A 21,249-nucleotide genomic window follows, 5' to 3' on the forward strand; every position below is an offset into this window, starting at 1 on the left:
TGCTTTATTTTATAAATTACTTCTGACTACAATTTCTTTTATTTCTTTTCCAAATCTGACAGTAGCTCCAGGCTTTAGTTGCTGCTATTTACCACCGTTAAGTCCATTTTCCAAAGGGATTGCATTAGGGAAAATTCCATGGCAAAGTTAGAAGAGTTCTTACCCAGACTGAGCACACTGTTACAGGATATTTCCTTTCTTCTCTTCCGTTTCAGCTGTCTTCACACTTCGGTTCAGCCATAATGGCCGTCTTTTCTTCTGCCGGTTCAAGGGGTTTTCTTTGGGTCAATCGAGGAGACTGCGCTTTCTTCGTGACCACCGAAGCATTCCCTCTACCTTCATCACCCCTACAGGGTGACTTTTGATCCTGTAGAGCCCCCGGATTGAAGAAATTGGCAGAACTTCACAGAGCTGCCAATTGTCCACACTGTTTCACCGCAATGTCAGCTGCCTTCCTCCTCTAGTTGTCTTTTAATGCATGCTCTTCCCACCCCCAAAAAACCCCAAACCCTGAAATGAGGTGTAAAGCCATTTGAGTCATGAAACTCTTTTAAGTTAGTATTGACTCCTGGTAATGGATGAGTCCCTGAACTTTTTGTGGTAACATGTCATTTGTCATTTCTTCTTTCCTAGGGTCAAGAAGTAGTAACTGGCCTGAATTCACCCAACTGGCTTTGTTCCTGAATTGGGAATAAAACTCATACACCAATGCCTTCCTCACTATACCAAACTGGTCTACCATACATTTTTAAACAGAATATTTGAAATCTTAAAGTAATGTATAAATATACTAATATAGATTATTAGAAATGTTACTGTATTTACTACTTAGGTGCCAATAAATCAGTAGAATTTTGGAAAATAATATGTGAATGAGTATTTCTACTTGTACAAATTTTGATACCTCCATCATTCAGAAGCTCCCTCAATTTCACCATAGAATGTTTTTTTCATTGCTAAATGTGATACAAACCTAAAATGCATTTTCCATAATTCCTACAAATAATCCATCTAATTATCTCTGTTCCCCATTTTTATTTCTCCATATTTTCCATAATACTTTTTTATGATTCAGTGTAATTGAAAATATATTATCACTTCTTACTAATATATGCAACAAGAGATATTGCTGTACGACTGAAAATCTTATATGGAGGTTTTGTCATGATGAGAAAATAATGCTGTATTTATAAAGCATGAATATTAAGAAGCAGCAACCAAGATAGCATAAAAACTTGATTTTTGTATTTTTGAATCTGTTTGGGACTTTGATTATAGGGCTGCATAGTAACCAAGTCACATATAACACATGTTTTGGTGAATAAATGATTTTTTCTTTCAAAAAAATCTCTGTACTTCATTGTTCTAACAATTACTGTATTTTCAGAGTCATAAGTGTGTTTTAATAGCACAAGTGAGAATTTGTGGCCATCCAAATATTGCTGATGCTTAGTTCCCAACCACTACTGCCAGTATGTCCAATATGTGAAGGATGCTTGAAGTTATAATTGGGTAGCATCTCATGCAAAGGAAGGAACATCATGTGTATTTGATTTGTTATAGAACATGAGAGATTTAGTTTGATTTAGTTTATAATTCAGGAAGTAGAAATAGCAGGAACAATGGTAATAAATGGTTTTGTAATTCAGATTTTTTTTTCATTTTAAAGAAAATTGAGAATAATCAAAAAGATCTTTTCTTTTTTCCCATGTCCGCAAACATTTTGCCCACATAGACATAATTGACTGGTACAATATCATTGTGATTATATCATGAACACATACATTCACAGAAGTAATCATTAATCGATAACCATATTCCATTTTAAAGAAAAAAAAAACCTGAGGCAGCTGAAATACTGGATGTAATTGATTTGCTCACTGTCAGACAAAAAATTTTGGGTGGCAAATAGAAATGAGCTGTTAAATGTATATTTCCACCAGCTCTAGACAACAGCAATGAATTAGAATTCCATGCATATCTTTGCTAATATCTAGCAGGCAGGCAGTATTATAAATTGCAAAAAGTCACAGTGGTTCTATCCAAAGGTGGGATTCAGCCAGTTTGGACCAGTTCAGGCAAACTGGTTGTTTAAATACTGGCCAGTTTGGCGAACCAGATAATCCCACTGCTGGCTGGCACTGCCCTGCCTGTTTTTTGGGCTGATTTCAGCCATTTTCATGCAGTTTGGGGGGCATTTTTGGGCTGTTTATGGGCCGTTTTCCGGGTGAAAATGGCCTGAAAATAGATATAAAAATGGCCCCAAAACAGCAATTTTCAGCCAAAAATGGTCCCCAAACAGCCCCAAAAGCTGAAAACCAGTAATTCTGTGGCTGTTTTGGGAGGTCATTTTCAGGCCATTATTCAGGCCATTTTTCACCCCAAAACCATCCCAAAAAATACCCCCAAACGGCCTAGACAATGGCTGAAAAACAGTCGGAAAAATGAAGGAAGGACGGAGGGAAGGAAGGAAGCAAGCAAGCAAGCAAGGAAGGAGGGAAAAATCACTATTTACTGCTACATATATAATACAAAATGGTGAAATAAAATTGTCTGCATCATATCCTACTCATTTGCAAAGCAAACCTGCTATGGCTTAGTATTTGGATTTATGCATGATGGGACACTTCACAGAACAAAAATTCAAAGTGTATCTTATTCATCTTGGCCAGCAGTCTTGCTCCAAAACCTACTTGTTATGTAGAATCACAAGGCGATTCCTCTGTTCCACTGCTTAGAAATAATTAATAATAATTCATAACTTTGCTTCCAAGGGATTACTCATTCAAAGCTTCATCAGTGAAGCACTGTGTCCTACAGTTATCTAAAAGTAAAAGTCTTATCTTACAACTATTTGCACAATGAAGACACATTCACTCCTAAGAGTAGACAAATGCTCTTCTGTTACTAATGAATTTCATTGCTTGCCACCCCTGAAATGATATAAAGTCTATTTTCATTATTGGGATTTTTTTCTGGTACAATGATAGTTGAACACTTTAAAAGATGCTATGGGCTTACTATCATGAATGATGCCTTGAGGAACATGCCATTATGATATTATTTGCACTGTACCTCCATCCAGCTAAAGAGGTATCTTGAAGTTGTCATTAGCTGTTCCATGGTTTACCCTCTTCTCTCAATAAAATCTCATGACAATGACAGAATCAGGGCATGGCATCTGCCCAGTTTCAGTGGGCTGTTGATGTTGTTGCAGGCATGCCTCTCTACATTTGTTCATTGGCCCTAGCCATCCACAGGGATGAATCCAGCTTTAGTTTACAATAGTCTGCACAGAAGTATTGCCAATCCTTTTCCTTCTGCTATTTATTTATTATTTTGGGGGTACAAATGGGCTTTAATTGTAAATTGCTTCTGTGGAGTCAATGGGATTTATTGCCTCTGCCATCTCAGGTGTGAAATGTTGGCTGTTATGATACAATATATTGCTTTTTAATAAGCTCAGCCTCCAATGCCTTTTTTCATTGGTGATGGGACCAGAATGCGTTGCTGGTCTCTCCCTATCCTTTCATGGGGGTGTGGGGGGCATTTGCACCAGGAAACTGAGGGTTGGTTAACACTTTCATTTCTTGAGGTGTCCAAGGCCTGGGGAAAGGGAGAATGGCCAGGAGCTGGGGCTGGGGCTGGGTGTGATGGGTGATGAGTGATGGCTAGTTGGCTATGCCCATCCAGTCACAAGACCACCCGGCCATGCTTACCCAGCCAGTCATTAGGGCAGAGAACTGGTTGTTAAATTATTTGAATCCCACCATTGGTCCAATCTGCCCATGTACTATGCCAATACATTATAACATCCTTGGAAAGAACTTGATGTGTATGAAGGCTAACTGCAGCTAAATAACTGGTAGCAGTGATTTCATATTGTTAGGAACAAATAATATTATTATTGCATTCTATATATTGTTCTGTATATAATTATTGTAGATTCTATCATTCTACATTTTGTATCTTATATTAAGATAATTAGATTATCTAATAATATTGATCTTTGCCAATTCATAATAATAGGGATTATGTCAAAGAAATAGAAGATTAGAAAGAGCTGAGATTAGTGAAGGATGCTAAGAATAACAAGCTGATTTAAATGTCACCAGGTAAATGGCAGATCTTTTAAATTCTGATTTTGAGTTAATTTTTGCAATAAATAAGTATGAGTTCCAGGGAAGGTCTAGAGAACAAAAATGAAATTGAAAATGACTTTCTTGGTTGCAGAAATGAAATGAAAGTAACAATGTGAAATTTAACAGAAGGAAGTAGGAAGTCTTCCACTTAGGAGACTATAATCAAAACACAGTTAGAAAATAGAGTTTGCCCAGCTAGGTAATGGTACTTTTTATGGTTGAAAAGAAAAATCCATAATTAAGTTGCATTAATAAAAGTAGCTTACAATTCACAAAAAATAATCATTCTACTTTGTTTCAATCAGACCTTATCTTGTGTATTGCAAGTCTGAGCCTCACATTTTTAAAAATATTTAAAATGGAATGAGATACAAGAAGGATGATTGGGGCTGGAGATATGGTTATTATAAAGAAAAGTTGAAAATTTTTGTTATATTTAGCCTAGAGAAGGGGGAAAAAATCAAGGGAGGTAAATAGCACTTTTCAAATAAATGTTGAAAAGTCACAGAAAAGGAAGCCAAGTCCTGTTTTCTGTCTTAAACAATGGATTTAACCTATAGAAAGGCAGATTTACAATGGAATGTTTGTTAGACAGACAGAGGTGTATGTGTGTGTGCGTGTGCGCACACAAACATACACCCCCCTCCATTTCCTAAAAAGAGCTTGAGAGAGAATTTATTTAGTCGGGAAAATGATATGTTTTCTTGGATGGTTTCAAACAAAGGCTAAAGAGCATCAATCAGGAATATTTTAATTTGGATTCCTTACATTAAACAGGGTCTTGACTTGATAGCCTCAATAGTTGTCCCCCCACACTCGATAAATCTGGGACAAATAGTGAGGAAAAGTAGTGTTCATGTATAAATTGGTGAGGACTGAAAGAAATGATGGGATTTTTCTCTCTCTACATATTCAAAGAATGTATGAACTTCTTTCATACAGTCCACTAGTTGAATATCACTGCACAAGTAGTCACAATAGCTGGAAATGCCAGAAGGGCTTATGCATGCTTTTAATGCTGTACGGATAGAATTTTTCAGATGAAAAATCCTGATTGGACAGGGTCTACCCCGAACAGAGTAGTACTACATAAATTTTCTTGAATATATACATAGAGGTATTTCCAGTGGTGGGTTGCATTGTATGAGATCAAGTTAGGGGATCACGAGAACCCCTCTTTGGTGCCTTAATTTGCAGATTTCTAAAGCATGGGTTGGCAGTTCGATATCCTTTAGGTATCTGAATTATATATACCTAGTTCAAAGAAAGCAACAAGAATATGTTGTACCTTGTAACAAAACAAGTTCCTTGATTTTGTTACTTGTTTAATATAGGGAGCATCTTATATTGATAGTATTGTGAGCAGTGATTAAGGTTTTTAAATTTTATGAAGGAAGCGTTCCAGCTTTCTTGATTTCACAGCATGTAATTTTCCCATAGAGCAGTAGTCTCTTTTGTGAAGGTTATGCTTTCTTTTATTATGGTCTCAGTATTCTGAAAAAGAAAGCATATTCTTTCTTAAAAGAAAAAAAATCATGCAGGCTAACTAAGGATTGTAGTATAGGAATCTTGAGACGGACTATGTCTGATTAAAAAAGGTGCTGAACACCCCAAAACTACTAATGGACACAACAGGGAAACTTTGAGCTCAGCAGTTTTCATGGAAGATTTTCTTCCTTGATACAGTAATTAATGGTGGGATTGAATAAGGGATAGTTCCTAGTATCATCTTAGTCTTCCAGTGCTCCCTACCATATACAGTAAAACATTAACAGCTTCACTCTCAATCATAAGGAACATCAATATAGGATACAATATTGTATTTTATTAATTTGCTGTAGCCTCAAATTCTGAAATCCCTTAAGATTTACATCGTCTTCTACAAAGGGTTAAACTAAAGTTGATGGTCACAGTATATTTCAAAGTTCGTATTCATTTCAGGCTAGAAAAACCAGTGTAGGGGGAAAATTTAATTCTATTTATTTAATATGATGAACATCAGATTTGTTCCATTCTTGTGGATTCAGTTTTTGAATCCTTATAAGTGATTAGTAGCATTTACCTGTAATATACATTTATTTATAGGATAGCTTTTATTTATTGCCATTATAGCATTTTTTTCGATCATAAGATTTTATGAATGGGAGAGGGTTCATCTTCCATTTTCTTCTCACAACAATCTTGTGAACTAATTTGATTTCAGAGTGAATATCAACTCCATTGTCTCTCTCCCTCTCCCTCCCCCTCCCTTTCTCTCTCTATCTTATAATAAATTGAGATAAAGAAAGGAAATAAATATGTTAGTGAGTGAAATTTTCATAGAATTAAGACAATTGTAACACATAAATAATTCCTGAAAAGATTGTGCATAAATTTGGTATACTCTTATTTATTTAGTCTAGTATATTTTTCCAGTAAGGAACTGCTGACTTAACTTCATATGATGTTTCTCTAGGGACTGAATGGTTAGGTTGTAGCAGAATTGGGAATATAAATGTAAATGGAACATATGTGTACCCAAAATTCACATTTTTAAAAACAAGTTGTGGTTTGTGCATAGAAAACTGCATACACTGAGGAAAAAGTCTTGCAAATATGAATGAGTGATGAATTACAAAGTATATAAAGATGCAGAGTAGGAACAAAAACTATTCCATGAAAGTCCATTTAAAATGTCGTACACTATTCTTCATTTCATTCCCCAAGGCAACAATAAATATAGCTTTTATATGAAAGAATACACATAAAAATATATGCCTACAGAATCTCATTAAGGAAACAGATTTTATATAAAGTCCTAATACAGCTCTTGACAGCATAATTAAAATGATTAATTTGGACAGGAAAATTTCTGTCAATGGTATTTTTAAAAAATAACTGTGACAATATATGTGGTCAGCACAAAATGTTAAAAAGAAATAAAAGAAATAAATAATTTTTTGGAAGGTTTGATAGGGTTTCTCAAAATACATTAAAATTCACATATTTTAGATATATTATACTAAAAAAAATTAACAAATCAGAAGGCTAGATCAGTTATTGGAATACCCACAGTATATACACTAATACCAAAGAAAGGAGACTAAACAGAGTATGCAAACTATGGTACATTATCTTTAATTTCATTGCTAACAAAAAGAAAATCTTAGGAACATCTAACAGATTAGAGCTGTATATGGAAAGAGTTGTCAGATGATCAGGCTGGGTTAGAAAAATTGAGAAACATTAGACATTATTGCTGATGCATATATAATTAGGAAAGCCCATCACCAAAGAGAGGACAATATTGTCATTATAATTCATTGATTATGTTCATTAGTGTTTCTCAGTAAAAAGAATTACCCTGAGGATGAGATGTAAAAGTAAAGGTTCCCCTCGTACATATGTGCTTGTCATTTCCAGCTCTAGGGAGTGTGTTCATCTCTGTTACAAAGCCAAAGAGCCAGCACTGTCTAAAGATGCCTCCATGGTCACGTGGCTGGCATGACTAAATGCTGAAGGAGCACGGAACACTGTTACCTTCCCATCAAAATGGTCCTATTTTTCTACTTGCATTTTGACATGCTTTCGAACTGCTAGGTTGGCAGAAGCTGAGACAAGTAACGGGAGCTTACTCTGTTATACGGTGCTAGGGATTTGAACCACCGAACTGCCAACCTTTCTGATCAATAAACTCAGCATCTTAGCCACTGAGCCACTTTTGAGAGTGAGATGGAGCATCCCTAAATTTGACAAATGAATAAAAAGACTATGTGTATTTATTATGTCCAGCTATGGAAGATGCTTAGAAAAATAGAAATCTCAGAACATCTCATTGTCCTCATGTAAAACCTCTATTTGGGTCATCAATGTGGCAAAAAGATTGATTCCAGAAAGAAATGAACCAAGGCTTCATAATGTATACAGCCTGTACATGTATTGAGAGAAGCTGGATTGGAAGAAGATAAATGAAAACTCATAACCTGTGTGGTGTTAATGCAGAACATGCTTGTAATAATGAAAGTCAATAAGCTGGGAAAGATAGAAGGAAAGAGAAGAAGAGGAGAAACAATATTAAGATGATTGACTGGAAACAAAAGTTTATGTAACTACTAAGAATTGATACTAGTTTGGTGGCATATTATCAGTTGATTATACTAAAAAAAATGAAACACATACATAAATTGGCAGTGCTGTATAGCTTCCCTAGTTTTGAACTCCAGATGTATTGAACTACAGCTTTCAGGATTACTAGTCAACATAGGCAAGAACTATATTTTGGAAAACGGTAGCTGAACATATCTACCATATACACGTGATGAAGCCCCACCCTATTGAGTGGGAATCTTATTTATGTTATGATAATGCTGTCAGCAATATCTTTTGCTTTACAAAGTTGATAAGGGAATGGGTATATACAGTATTATAAAGTGATTCAAACAAGGTTCAGATTAATCCCTCCCCCTTTTGAGTCCTACCATTTTAAAAATAACTGTTCTACATAACCTTCTAATAACTTTTTATAGCTTAGATTTTCATTCATCCTTCAAGGATGTGTGTCATTGCATGTTTTCGACCATGCTCCTTCAGATGCTTTTTTCTGACATGCTGCTGAAATTTTAAAAATCCTCTTTCCCTGGGAACTTACTGTCTGTATGTTTATCTATCTATCAATCTACAATTGACCCAGGAATTTTGGTCATAAATTGTGGTCGTTAAGTGGGACACCACATGTTTACACCCAATTTTATGACCCTTTTTATGACAGTTATGTGAACATTGTGATCATTTAGCGAAGCACTATACCCTATGGGCTTTTTTGCCAGAAACAAGACGTAAAAACCAGCTTCCAGCAAAAAATATAGAAAATTATGTTCAGGTGATCGTTTTATAATTATGGGCTAGTTGCCAAGTGTTCAAAATGAAATCGTGATGGCAAAGGGTGACTGTCAGAATATTGAATCTTAATTGTAAGTAACTGTGGGTACATCCATTATATAGTCACTAAGCGACCTGTATCCATTTAATTTTATGGAAGATATTAAATAGCTTTCTCGTACTATTTTATACAAGATATTTTTAACCAATTTCACTTTAAACTTAAACAACCTTTCCTCTGTTCTACTTCCCATATGAACTTCTTTGTTGGAAAATGTTTTAATGAGTTCAGTTCAGAGAGTACAGCACTTCAAATATGTTCCAACATATTTGAAACTTTTCTTGCTTCTCAGAAGGAAATTTGAGAACACTATATATCAGTGGTTCCCAAAGTGGGCAGTACCGCCCCTTGGGGGGCAGTGGGATGCCTTAGGGGAGCACTGAGAGGCAAGGGGGGCGGCAGGGGGCGCTAAGAGGCAGCAGGGGGGTGCTGGAGGTGAGCGGCAGGGCACAATTCAGGGATGAGAAAAAATCTGGCTGCCGTGTTCAAGGCAAGGCCCTGCAGGATCATCCCATTGACTTGCACGCTCTGGTGCAAGAAGCTGCTCCCCCTGAACGCAGCGTTGGGAAAGGAGAGCAAAGCCTTTTCAAACATCCCACTGCTGTGTTCAGGCAGCAGGGCGGCGCCCTGAATGCAGCGTTGGGAATAGGAAAGGAAAACCTTTTCAAACATCCCACCGCCGTGTTCGGGACGGCGCCCCGAATGCAGCGTTGGGAATAGGAGAGCAAAGCTAGAGTGGCTTTGCTCTCCTTTTCAAACATCCCGCCGCCATGTTCCACCCCATTGAGCCCCTTGCACCGGAGGCACCTGCCCAAGCAAGTCCGAACGGAGCGGTGCATGAAGTCAGTGGGGTGAGCCTCAGAGAGGGAAAGAGAGAGAGAAAAAGAGAGAAGGAAGAAGAGAAAGAGAAAAGGAAGAGAAAGAAAAAGGGACAAAGAAAGAGGGGGATAGAAGGAAGGAACAGAAAAAAAAAGAAATAAAGAAGGAGGGAGGAGAAAGATAATGAGATATCTATTCTAGTCCAATCACCTGCTCCAGCAGGCTTAGAAGGGAGTGTGTGTCTGTGTGTGTTCTCCTTGTAATTTACCAGTACATTTTGGTTTTGCCTTCTTCAGAATTGGCATTGTAATACGTTGGGGAAAAGTAATTTTTTAGGTGGAGATCTGGTCCAATGGACCCTGTTTAAAGCCTCAACAAAATGTGAGAGCTTCCTGATAGTCTTGGCCATGTTTCATCCACAAAACATTTGATTAATAGAAGCCAAAGATGTTTCAATGTGCTGGCAAGGATGCTGCCAAAGATGTTTCAATGTGGAAAAGGGCCTCTAAACTAGGCCTCATTTCAATCTGATGCATCAGGTCTCTCTCTCTCTCTCTCTCTCTCTCCCTCTCCCTCTCCCCCCCCTCCATGCCCCCCTTTCTTTGTCCCTTTTTCTTTTCTTGCTTCTCTCTTTCTCTCTTATCTCTCTTTCCCTCTCCCCATTGATTTGGTGCACCACTCCGCTCGGACTTGCTTGGGCAGGCCCCTCCAGTGCAGCAGGCTCAATGGTGTGGACCTGCGGGGCCGGCACCTAGAACACGGCAGTGCCGGCACGTTTGAAAAGTAGAGCAAAGCCAGAGGTCAGTAAATTTTGCTGCAAAGAATCACAAAAGCTTCTGGGTTGTGCACAAGAAGGGACACACATGTCAATGCAATTCAGCAACATAAAATAAAGAAATACAAATAAAACAAATCAACAAGAATCGGCAAAGCATCTCTGATTAGATTTTATTCACTACTAGAATCTAATCAGAGATGCTTTGCCGATTCTAGTCCAATGACCTGCTCCATCAGGGTTGGAAGGTATGTATATATGTGTGTGCATGGCTGTCAAAACTCCAAAAACAGGTCAACTAGTTCTGGGGAGGCCAGTCATAAATTAGAACACTTGCTAAGTAATCAGCCATTAAGTGAGGACCACTTGTATTTGGTTTGCCAGTCACCAATCCACACTCACCCAGTCATGTGACCAGCAAGCCACGTCCACCCAGTCACGTGACCAGCAAGCCACACGCTCAAATTTGGCCATGACCACAGAAACTTGAATGCCTTCCGTGGGTGGGAGGCATTGAGGATGAGTTTGTAGCACCAAGGGGGCAGTGGACTGAAAAAGTTTGGGAACCATTTCTATATATGAAATGAAAGAAAAGATTATCTTCCATACAACCACTTAGAATGTTAGAAATATCGCATTCATTTTTGCTGCTTTTTATTTTTATCTGAGTCCTAAGTCTGAATTGCATTGAATTTCCCAGTTACATCATAGTGCAAGATCTATATTATATTTCTTAACTGCTAATGCCATGGAATTGAACTGCATGTCATCAGCTTTGGCTTTCAGTGCAGTATTTGTCACCCTGTTATAGTGTGCTATATTAAGCTTTTCAGATATGTACAATTTGACTTTTGCTTTATTGTTGCGAGCAGTTTTATTTATTAGATATACTCATGGCTTTTTATCCCAGATTTATTGCTTTTTTTATATGCCTTCCTCCGTCTATTTTCACCACCACAATTCTGTGACGTGGTTTGAACTGAGAGGGAATGACTGGTCTGCTCCTGTATCTGAATGGAACTTTACATCTTAAGTTCAATGGAAAGAAAACACAGTAAATAAATCTAATAAATCTAAAGCAATTAGAAGGTACAAACATCTTTGACTTATCTTAATTTTGTTTACTTTTTATTCACTGATACAAACATTTTGATTTATTTTAAATATTTTCTTTTTCTTTTTATTCATTGATACAAGTGTGTGTGTTGTGTGTGTGAATGGAATGAATGAATCAATGAAAGAGAACTTTGGAGAAACACAAAATGTTACGCAACAGGTATTAATAGTTCTCTCTTTAATGAATCATAGTCAAAAGCTCTGTGTGTTTCCTGAATCCCTAGAGAACTTTGAGTTATATGAAAAAGGTACAATAATACAGGGAAATTATCATCCTTAATTTGATAGTAGTTTAAAATGCCAAAAGTAATACAGTTTAAATTTTAATTAAAATTTCATTTATAACCTTTTTTATTTACAACTTGGTTTTCGAAGAACTGCAACATTAGTTTTTACTTTATTGTGCGTGTAGTATTTTGCTGGCGATAGAGATTTCAGACATTTTTCTGTAAGGATCTTTTAATATTTTGGGCGTATATGGAGGAAAAGGTTATGCTTGTGTATTGTGACGGGTATCAATATGTGATACCCAACTTCTTTTGAGAAGAAGAAAGCTTGACAAATTGTAACAAATAAGAAATTACATGGATTCTGTGAAATTCCCAGAGTCATAATTATTCTCTCCACCTCCTAGCAGATATAATTTTAAAATTTATGTTGGTCTGAAATGTTAAATCAATTTATTGCTTGAGGCTGAGGAAGTGGAGTGTTACTGTTTTCATCACTAAAAGTAGATAAATTTGTTGTCCTTCTTTCTTTTCATTTCTAGAGAGGAAACACAAATGCATTATTTATACTTTCTCTAAGTATAAAATAGTTTGTGCTTTATGAAGAAAATAACATACATAGCCATTTTACATATATATATATATATATATATATATATATATATATATATATATATATATATAACATTATATATATATATAATATATATAACATTATATATATATATAATATATATATATAATTATATATGTTTTCTGATATATATTCTTCTGATATATATAGTTTTCTTATATATATATATATATATATTTGTTTTCTGAGGTTCTCATGGGTATTTGTATGTGGATCTTTGGTTGTTCGGGTTTTCTCCGCGTAAGATTCAAAGTTCCTTAAGTTTCGCGGTACTTACATGTATGGCATTCAGCTTTTGTTCGGTATTTTCCCACGTCATTGTAGTTGTGCTTTTAAAGTTGTAGCAACGTTTCGGCAGAATCTCATCTGCCATCATCAGGCTTCTGTAGAAACGTTGCTACAACTTTAAAAGCACAACTACAATGATGTGGGAAAATACTCCAACAAAGCTGAATGATAGATAGATAGGTAGGTAGATAGATAGATAGATAGATAGATAGATAGATAGATAGATAGATAGATAGATATTCTTAAGTTTTCGCAGGTGCTTACATGTATGGCATTCAGCTTTGCTCGGGTATTTTCCCACCAGAAGCCTGATGATGGCAGATGAGATTCTGCTGAAACGTCGCTACAACTTTAAAAGCACAACTACTATGATGTGGGAAAATACCAGAGCAAAGCCGAATGCCATATATATACACATACATACTATATATATATATATATATATATATATATATATATATATTATATTATATTATATTATATTATATTATATTATATTATATTATATTATATTATATTATATTATATTATATATGTTTGTATTTGCACAATTATAATGATGTGGGGAAATACCCGAACAAAGCTGAATATATATATATATATATGTTTTCTTAAGTTTTCGTGGGTATCTATCTATCTATCTATCTATCTATCTATCTATCTATCTATCTATCTATCTATCTATCTATATGTTTTCTTAAGTTTTCGTGGGTATCTATATGTATGGTATATATATATATGTGTATATATATTTGTTTTCTTAAGTTTTCGCAGGTATTTATATGTATGGTATTTAGCTTTGTTTGGGTATTTTCCCACATCATTATACTTGTGCTTTTAAAGTTGTAGCAACGTTTCGGCAGAATCTCATCTGCCATCATCAGGTTTCTGTATTGTATTTGTCTGTGAGTCAGGCTTTTACGGCCGTTTCTGTTTTAAATTTGGTGCTAGCCTACTGCTGTATTAGAATGTTTTTTTCTTCATCCTGATATTAGAAACACGAACCAAGCAGAACATAGCAAACTCCCAAGACCAATAAACACAGACCAAGACTCCCAACCAATCAGGATGAAGAAAAAAACATTCTAATACAGCAGTAGGCTAGCACCAAATTTAAAACAGAAATGGCTGTGAAAGCCTGACTCACAGGTGAACACAATACAGAAGCCTGATGATAGCAGATGAAATTCTGCCGAAACGTTGCTACAACTTTAAAAGCACAACTATAATGACGTGGGAAAATACCCGAACAAAGCTGAATACCATATATATATGTATGTATGTGTGTGTGTGTATATATGTGTATATATATATGTGTGTGTGTGTGTGTGTGTGTGTATGTGTGTGTATATGTGTGTGTGTATATATATATATATATATATATATATATATATATATATATAGAGAGAGAGAGAGAGAGAGAGAGAGAGAGAGAGATGTATATAGATATGTGTTATGACTCCCCTTCAAAATTCAAACGAACAAAACAGAAAGCAGCCGTTTCACAATTAAATCAAACGGAAAGAAGTCTTACAAGATAACGGCTGGCAGAAACCACAGCATAAATCTTTACTCTGTCCGGCAAACCAGTCCTGGCAATAAATCCTCAGCCTCAGAGCTCTTTGCTGTAACGTCCTCACTCAAATAGTTATTTTGTTCCTGGCGAAATGTACCAGCCCAGCTGTGTCCTTTTATACTCATTAAGGCAACGTGTTAATTTACTGACTTGCTCTTCTCATTCGCTCCAGCTGATTTTGCCTTTTCAACCGTCTTCTATTTTTTACATTTAACCACAAATTTTCCAAGTTCTCATCTCCACTAGAAGACTCTCTCAAAACTTCCCTGTCAGCCATTCCCGGCTGTTGATCAGATAAGGAACCAGAGGAGGTCAAAGGTCCTGACAATTCTAATACATCAGGTCTGTCGTCCTTTGTCACGTCCATCTCCTCATCCTGGTTATCAGTCCAATCAGTAAGCCAGGCTGGCTCATATCGTTCTGCCATGATCTCTTCACTTGAACTCATATCAATCACAGGAGCTGAATCCAAGCCCGGAGCCACAACACTATCCCTCACCGCAGGGCCCTTCCCCCGGGTCTGACTATCCGGATGCGGTTTCGAAGGGAAACGTTCATGAAAGTCCCGAATGATGTCTGGAGCATGAACTGCAGACGCATCCGTCCATGAGCAAATTTCCGAGTCATCCACTCTCCTCCCGACTAAATACTGAAAACGACCCTTGAGCCAACGCGAATCGGTAACGCTGACCACTGTGTCATCAACCTCCGCCTCCTCACGGGGCGTTGATGGGGAAGTCGTACCAGCTGGAGCACGCAGAGGACAGTCTGGGGAGTCAGGAACCAAAAGAGAGCGATGGAAGACAGGGTGAATACGCATGGAGCGCGGTAAGGTGAGCCGGTATGCCACAGGGTTGATAACCGCCTCAATCGGGAATGGACCGATGAAACGATGGTCCAATTTCCTAATTGGGCGATCGATCCGAAGGTGTTTCGTGGACAACCACACCTTGTCACCCACAGCTAACGGAGGCGGTGCTCAACGTGACCGGTCCGCAAACCGTTTATAGTCCTCTTTCGCTCGTTCAAGTTGTTGCCTTACTAAACGGTGGACCGCTTGTAGTTCCTCCAGAAAATCTTGTGTCTCAGGAATCGGTGAATCCATCCAAGTTAATGGGAAGAAGCGCGGATGATAACCTACATTCGCAAAAAATGGCGTTACTCGAGTGGAGGTGTGCTGCGAGTTATTAAAAGTGAATTCTGCCAATGGGAGGTATTTCGCCCAATCGCTTTGTCGCTGATTAACAAAACACCTCAAATATTGGGTAAGAATGCCAATCACCTTCTCAGTCCCGCCATCAGTTTCTGGATGGTGCGCTGACACTAAGCACACCTGAACTTGTAGCGCTGCCATTAACTGTTTCCAAAACTGCGCAGTAAACTGAACCCCACGATCAGAAACCACTCTATCTGGCAGTCCATGCAGATGAAAGATATGCTGTAAAAATAGCTGAGCCGTAGTGCGGGATGAAGGTAATCTCCGACAGGGAATGAAATGAGCCATTTTAGTCAGCATATCAACTACCACAGTACCGTCGTGAAGCCCGACGAGGATGGTAATGCGTGAGAAAGTCCATGGAGATCGCTCCCCATGGTCTGCCCGGAGTCGGCAATGGTTGGAGGAGTCCAGGGCGCACCCGGACGCCGCTTTCGCTTGCCTACACTGGACGCAAGAAGCGACGTAAGAGAACACATCGTGATGAACCTGAGGCCACCAAAAAGTCCGGGTGACCAAATGCAAGGTTTTATAAAATCCAAAATGGCCAGCAGCGGGGTTATCATGACATTGTGTCATGATGAGAGCTCTCAATGACCTGGTAGGTATGTATAATAAACCCCGATGTCGGAGCAAGTCCTCTTCAATGGACCATGGAGAATCAGGTCTGACATCCCCCCGTCTCTGCTGTGTCCACGCATCCAATCGTTGCGCCTCTCGTATGCGAGCCCGCAAGTCTACTGGATCTTGCAGTACGGCCAAGGATTCTGATGGTAACACCGTTCATAAAGGAAGAGGATCCTCGGGCCCGATATACTCGGGCTTCCGAGACAACGCGTCTGCCCTCCGATTCTGTCCACTCGGAACATAAGTAACCGAGAAATTGAACCTGGCAAAAAACAATGACCACCGAATCTGACGTTCGTTCAATTTCCTAGCTGTGGTCAAATGTTCCAAGTTTCGGTGATCTGTCCGAACCTCTACCTTGTGCCGAGCCCTCTCTAAATGATGTCTCCAGGTCTCAAAAGCAGCCTTAATGTCCAACAACTCCTTTTCCCAGATGGTGTAGTTGCACTCTGAAGCTGTGAGCTTCCTAGAATAGTATGCGCACGGGAAAAGAGGCACGCCATCCTTCGAAGCTTGTAACAGTACCGCTCCGATAGCGACATTAGAGGCATCTGTCTCGACCACAAATGGACGATTCGGATCAGGATGCCTCAATATCGGCTCGGCTACAAACGCTTTCTTTAAAATGTCAAAAGCCTGTTGTTGCGGGGGACCCCACACAAACGGGACCTTCTTATGGAGGAGCTGAGTTATGGGGTCCATTACTTTAGCAAAGTCCGGGATAAAAGTCCGATAGTAGTTGGCGAATCCCAAAAGACGTTGGACGTCCTTGACTCGACGAGGGGCTTCCCAACTACACAATGCCTCAACCTTTTTAGGGTCCATAGCAATGCCCTCGGGAGAAATGATGTGCCCTAAAAACTCTATCGACGACTGAAAAAAGAAACACTTCTCCAGTTTCGCATAGAGCTTATGCTCCCGAAGACGCTGCAGCACTTGACGGACCTGATGAAGGTGGTGATCCCTGGACCGAGAGTAGATTAAAATATCATCCAGATACACCACGACAAACCGATCCAGCATGTCCCGAAATATGTCGTTCATCAAATGCTGGAATACAGCGGGAGCGTTGGTTAGACCAAATGGCATGATGGTGTACTCGAAATGACCATAACGAGTGCCAAACGCCATCTTCCACTCATCCCCCTTGCGCATCCGAACCAGGTTGTAAGCCCCATGCAGATCGAGTTTAGTGAAGATAGTAGCCTCCCACAACCGCTCCATCAATTCCGGAATGAGCGGTAAGGGATAGCTATTCCTCACGGTGATAGAGTTTAGTCATCTATAATCACAACAGAGACGCAGTTCTCCCGACTTCTTCTTAACAAAAAGAACGGGAGCCGAAAGAGGGGACGACGAGGGTCGAATAAATCCCCAAGCTAAGTTTTTATCCAAAAACTCTCGGAGTGCAACCAACTCGGGCTCCGACATGGAGTATAATCTCCCCTTTGGCAATGGAGCGTCCGGTATCAGGTCCACGGGACAATCATAAGCACGATGTGGGGGTAATCGGTCTGCCTCCTGTTCGCTGAAAACATCGGAGAAGTCCGACAGCTCCAAAGGAATTGAGACAGCAGGAGTGGCAATATCTTGGCCAGCGCAAACATGCCTCAGGTGGTCCACACATTGTAGGCTTGGAAAAGAAATGGCATTCTGCGACCAAGCCACCAACGGATCGTGCAAACGCAACCAGGACATTCCGAGCACCAAAGGGAGATGGAGGTTCGAGGTGACATAAAAACTTATCGCCTCCTCATGATCCCCAATACGCATACGCACTGGCTGAGTAGCACAGCGAACGGGTCCCGACTTGAGTTCACGCCCATCTACGGTTTCCACCTTAATGGGTGGATTCACAGGAATCAAAGGAATTCCAAAATGTTTAACAAAAGCACAGTCCATAAAGCTGGTTGTAGCCCCTGAATCCACCAGCGCAACTTCCCTGTCAGCCATTCCCGGCTGATCAGATAAGGAACCAGAGGAGGTCAAAGGTCCTGACAATTCTAATACATCAGGTCTGTCGTCCTTTGTCACGTCCATCTCCTCATCCTGGTTATCAGTCCAATCAGTAAGCCAGGCTGGCTCATATCGTTCTGCCATGATCTCTTCACTTGAACTCATATCAATCACAGGAGCTGAATCCAAGCCCAGAGCCACAACAGATATGTATATGTATATGTATATTCCTTGTATTTCAGCTGTAATAATAAGTATTAATAATATAAAGGAACAACAGCTGCTAAGTTTAAATAAGTATATAAAGTGATGTTAACATACCCAATTGTAGAGATGAAGTATAAATATTAAATACAGAAACTAAAGTACAAATCTGGAAATTCATTGTAGCCAAATAAAAATGGTCTAATTACACGGGTGTCAAACTCAATTTCATTGACGGCCACATCAGTGTTTTGTTTGACCTTGAGGGGCTGGGGTGGCTAGGTTGGCCATGGCCAGCTCAATGTCACTCGTGTTGGTGGTGCCTGTGGTGGCCTGAGTGCTCTGCCATCAAAAGTGGGCTCCCAAGCTCTGTTTTTGGCTACAATCCTCTGTCAGTGAAAACAAAGCCCAGGAGGGCTGCCCGCAGCCCTTGCAAGCTCAATGTTTATTAGCAGAAGCACCACATGCTTTATTTGGTCCTTTATTGTTTCCAGGGCCTTGAGTTTCACAAGGCTGACAAGCTCAAGGCTGACACCCCTGGTCTGTTACTATCATTTCCATTTTGGGCTCTAGATTCCTGCTCAATTAAGCTAATTGGAATTGAAAATATTTCCCCAAAAGAGAGATCTATACAAGAGCAAATCTTTTCATTTCTTTTCCTCAACCTGTAATTATCATGTTTTAAAGGAATGTTTTACTGTGGACCACGACACACACTTTTAGCAAGTGAACTAGTCAAGTTTCCTTTTAGCTTATAGTAGCAAATGTGATTATTTTATTCTAGAAATTGAAAGCTTTTCACTTCCTGTTTTTTTAAGGAAAAATGCATATTTTTCTTCTTCCTGATTAATCAAAGGACTAAATTGTATTTAATGTTTTTCACATAATAGGAGACTGTGCAAATCCAATAAGAATATGTTTAACCAGAATATTACATACCAGGATTTGAAATAAAAAAAGAAAGGTTATTGTTGTGCATGCCAAAGTATAGTTGTGTAAGTATGTATAAGTAGAGTATATGTTGTGCATGCCAAAGTTCCAGATTAAATTTCTGGCATTTCTGGTTAATAATATCAAACAATGGTAATCTGAACAGTTGCTTTCAATCACAGGGGCCAAAATGAGATTGTTAAACTAATAGTTTCTTGCTGAGGACCTTAATATTTTGGTTATTCCTTCCAGAAAAAAATATGAACGTTGTTCATTGTGGTGGAGATAGCATTGAGGATTGGGTGATCAGTCTCTGTCTGTGATTGGACTGAGTCTGTCAAAACTTTGATGACACTCCCTCTGCTGCTAGGGACCTCCCCAGAAATTGACTCAGTCAGTTTGTTGGATGACGTGTTAATTTCTTCTCTTAGCAAATTTATCAAATCCTTTCAAATTGATTGGAAAAATAGGAATAAAAGCACCAATCCTGAATTCTATTGCAAGCAGGAACCGGTCTACCGCTTTGACAGCTGTCAAACTGCAGTCTAGCCGGGACTCTGCCCTGGTCGTTGGACGTTGGATCAGCTGAGGGCCGATCTACAAGGTACTAAGGTTCTGATTGCAGGAGGAGTTTGAATACCATCCTCACCCCCTCCCGCACTTTGGCTTGGGAGGCTCCCAGCGGTTTCGGCTGTTGGAGATGCTGAGATTAACCGTGGTAGCCTTTAAAGGGATGGAAGACCTGCAGCGAAGAGTACAGGTAGTGAGAGTAGGTTTAGGAAAGTGAAAGGCTGCAGCATGATCAGGGTGACTCCAGAGTAAGATCATTGGAGTCAGAGATGGCAGAATCACAAAAGGCTAGCCGCGATGTCAGGAGAGTGGAGGGGGCAGCTTGATGGCCGTCACACTCTCTAAGCCCAGCAGCCCCAGAACAGATGGTTTCATTTTACAGCCCCAAGCCAAAGAACAAGGCTGCAGGAACCCAAAAGGGCTCCAAGGCAGCAGAGAGGGATGAGCGCTGCAGGGACAAGGCACTGGATAAAGTGTGGGCTCGAGGGAAAGAGTAAAATGATGAGGAAATGGCACCCTGCATAATTTCCCGCCCAAATAAGGAACGTACGTTATTGAGAGGAGAGAGGCAGCTGCAAACTGACATGACTGCAATAGCAGAAGAGTCCATAGGGGGAGCTGAAGAGCAGGAATCTATTGAGGCTTCTGAGATCAGAAACTTTTTCTCTATCTGCCCAGCAACAGAGCAACTGACAGTTACTGATCAGAGGCACAGAATGGCTCCAGAAGCAACTTTTACTCCAATGTCAGCTGCGATCAGACCAGTTAGGGCACAGGAGCCTGAGTTCCAGGTTAATATGCAGGCTATGTTAAATGAGGCAGTGAGGCAAGGAGTATCAGCTGTCTTGAGACAGACCAGAGGGTGTCCCTCAGAGGTTTCTACTTTCTCATCCAGATGCAGTAGGAGACACAGGTCTCATTATGATGATGATATTTCCCTGCATACAGAATCAGGTGCGTATATTTCTGCTGTAAGCTCCCACTCCATCACATCTGACAGTGGCCAGCTGATGGACAGGAACTATTCCGATGATGAGGGCCTCAACGAAGCTGACCAAGGCTCTATTCCTGGCTTGTTCCAACCTGCCATCTTTAGATCTCTCATCTTTAAGGCCAAAGGCTACAGGGCGAGGCTTAGTCCCTGAACCACAGAGCCTGCAGACCCCTCTGAAGACCCCAATGATCCATTGTTTGCTGAGAAAACAGTCACAGCAAATGTCATCCCTGCACCAAAGATGTTTACCACAATCA

This window comes from Pseudonaja textilis, chromosome Z (genome assembly GCF_049901715.1).
Source record: "Pseudonaja textilis isolate UNSWEBS1 chromosome Z, rPseTex1.2, whole genome shotgun sequence".
NCBI lineage: Eukaryota > Metazoa > Chordata > Lepidosauria > Squamata > Elapidae > Pseudonaja > Pseudonaja textilis.